At 34.1% G+C, this 2,922-nt stretch overlaps 1 pseudogene; it reads right to left on the bottom strand.

Moving 5' to 3' along the window:
• Positions 1-204: 204 nt before the first annotated feature.
• Positions 205-2,596, bottom strand: LOC119509549 (annotated as a pseudogene).
• Between the last annotated feature and the right edge of the window lie 326 nt (positions 2,597-2,922).

Here is a 2,922-nt window from a genome sequence, read left to right as displayed (position 1 = left end):
ATGATAAATGAAAAAGAGTAAATAACAACAATGCTCAATGTATTGATGTCATTGTAGAAGCATAAAACAACAGGGAGGGCAGGATTTCTGTCTGCTTGTTTATCTCTCCAAGCAGTGAGGTCAGGCAGGTGAGGAGGATGGATCATTTTCTTTGTCCTGGTCCCAGGGAACAATGGACTGAAAAGCAGTACTACCTCAGAACAGTTACTTTCCTTCCAAGAGCATTTGAAGGCACCATACTTTCCTCAAAACATTTTTCATATCCATGATCCCCAGGGTGTAGATAAGAGGGGTGAATATGGAGGCAATAATTGTGTAGTAAAGAGCAAACACTTTATCTTCTGGGAAAGTTGTGGCTGGTCTAATGTAAATGAATAATGCAAGTGCAAAAAACAGTGCCACTATGATTCTGTGAGAACTGAAATTAGAAGAGCTTTGCTGTGTCTCTCCGCAAAGTATATCCTGATGTTGTATATTATAAAAAGGTAAGAAAACATCAAGACAATGAAGGTCACCAAAGCAATTAAGCCAGAATTAGCAACTACTAAGAGTCCCATTATGTGTACATCAGTGCAGGCCAAATTCAGTAAAGTGTACACATTGCAAAAGTAGTGATCTACCTCATTGGGACCACAGAAGGGTAAGAAGATGGTGAGAAGAAACTGGCAGAGTGTACCAATCCCTCAGTACAACAGGCTGTGATGATCACCTTCACCCCTACCTGCTCATGATGACAGTGTAGTGCAGAGGCTTGCAGATGGCCATGTACCAATTACAGGCCATGCCCGTGAGGATAAAGATCTCAAGGCATCCAAAGAAATGTGTGGAAAAGAGCTATGCAATGCAGTTATTACAGGAAATGATCTTCTTTTCTGACAGCAAATCATTCATTAGTTTTTGCATACTGTGGGTGTGTAGCAAAGGTTGGAGAGTGGGAGGTAATTAAGGAAGAAATACATGGGCTAGTCAACTAGCTGACTGCATGAGACAGAAATCATTATGAGCAAGTTTCCCATCCAAATAGTGACATAACAAAAGAAGAATAACACAAAACAGAGTATTTCTGTATGCTTGTTTGGGGAAAGTTCCAAGAAAATAAATACAGTGACATTATTGCTTTTTCCATGGTCCAGTGTAGATAGAATAAGTTAATCACCTGAAATGACATAATACATGAACCCATATTTAGAAGTGCTTATTGAGAAAAGCAATAGTCCCTTTTCTATTCAAGGAACTAACTAGGATTTACTGACCTTACTCAAGTGTCTCAGAGAATAAAAATTGGATATTGGTTAATACTCTGTGAATATTCAGTAGATGATTTCCATTAAGGTTTCCAGCAAATTATGAACAATCCCAGCCATGGTAGAAATGAATGCCTTTGATCAATCAACAGTATTAAAGTTTTATTTTGTGGTACTGTCTATTTCTGAAGCTTAATGTAATCTACAATAACTCCTTGCAAAGGATATATCTCTTATTCTCTAGGACTTAAAATTTATTAATGAAACAAGTATAAATCATATAGATATTTTAATTGTATACAGGTAAATGTGAAGTTTAAACTTTTCTTATTGGTGGAGTATACATTACCTAAATCTAATCAAATGAGGTAGCATATAAAATAAAAAATAAGTTAATCTATGGAAAATTATTTTAAATTGGAGGGTTTTCTCTTTAAGAGTCTGATGCAATATTTGAAAATTTTTAAGGTTATTTGCTTTCTTATTTCTGTTTCCTTAGTGATTTAGTGAAAATTTTTGTTGACATTTTTAAACACACGGATGCTTAGTCCTATGGTAATTCAAGAAAACAATAAAAAAAATAGCAATACTGAATATATAACTGGTTTGAATTTTGCATTAGATTTTTTGTAAACAAAATCATATATGTGAGATTAAAAACCCACCTGAAAAATAAGTCCATAATCTCCCCTCAAGCATAGGGAGTCTCTTACATTAAATTAAACCTCCAAGAAAAGTAAGGCTGGGAATGTTCTTAGGCAAAACCAGGTAATCAATCTGTCTGCACTTATTGATGCAAAAGTTATTTCCAAATATTTGAATATATTGTGCTTTTGAAACTTTTCCCTACTTGGAAATCCTCCTTCTTGATTCAGCTTGTTTATAGTCATAGGACCACCATATTAACCGCCATATATTTTAGTCCCAGTAAAAAATTGAATCGTTCATTGTATTTTTTGAGGAATTTGTCGCGTCTTAGTTCATCCACTAAATTTAGATGTGATCTTACAAGTCACTTAATTTTTCAAAAAATTTTTTCTTCATTTGAAACCTAGGAAAACATATCCTATTCAATATATTTGTGATTGGTTCTGAGACTCAACTTTGATAATAGATGAGGAAAAGCTTTTTAAATAATAAAACAGTTCACAAATGACAATCAAATAGTGTTAATCTTAATGTACAACAATAAAAATAATACATTAAAATCACTTTAGGATTATAGAAGTGAAAAGTGAAAAACTGAAGCAACAGTATAACTTTAACATTAAAGCTACTTTCTCCAACCCCAATTTTGCATACATGTCTGAATCTTTCAGGAAAAATAAGGGCACTTCTCGACTTTCAGGCATTGCTTTATTATAGCCATTCAAATTTAAATGTGTAAATGGAAGCATAGAAGTGTACCTTAGGCCAAAGTTTCCATGAAAAGGCACAAACCCGATAAAATCGGGATCTTTACATATGTAAACAAACTCTAAAATATTAGAAATGTGCACCTCACGTACTTCTGTAGGGGGCAATATATATCTTATTCTTTGAAGCATGAGTGGTGCCATTGCAATCCTAGTTATTTGCCATGTAAGAAAAATGGGTTGGAATAAAGAGATCTGGATGCATGTCCTCACAATCCACTTCTTTGGTTCATGATATTGTATATTAATGACTCATAATTTTC

This window comes from Choloepus didactylus, chromosome 14 (genome assembly GCF_015220235.1).
Source record: "Choloepus didactylus isolate mChoDid1 chromosome 14, mChoDid1.pri, whole genome shotgun sequence".
NCBI lineage: Eukaryota > Metazoa > Chordata > Mammalia > Pilosa > Megalonychidae > Choloepus > Choloepus didactylus.
This window is presented reverse-complemented; position numbering and strand designations above follow the sequence as displayed.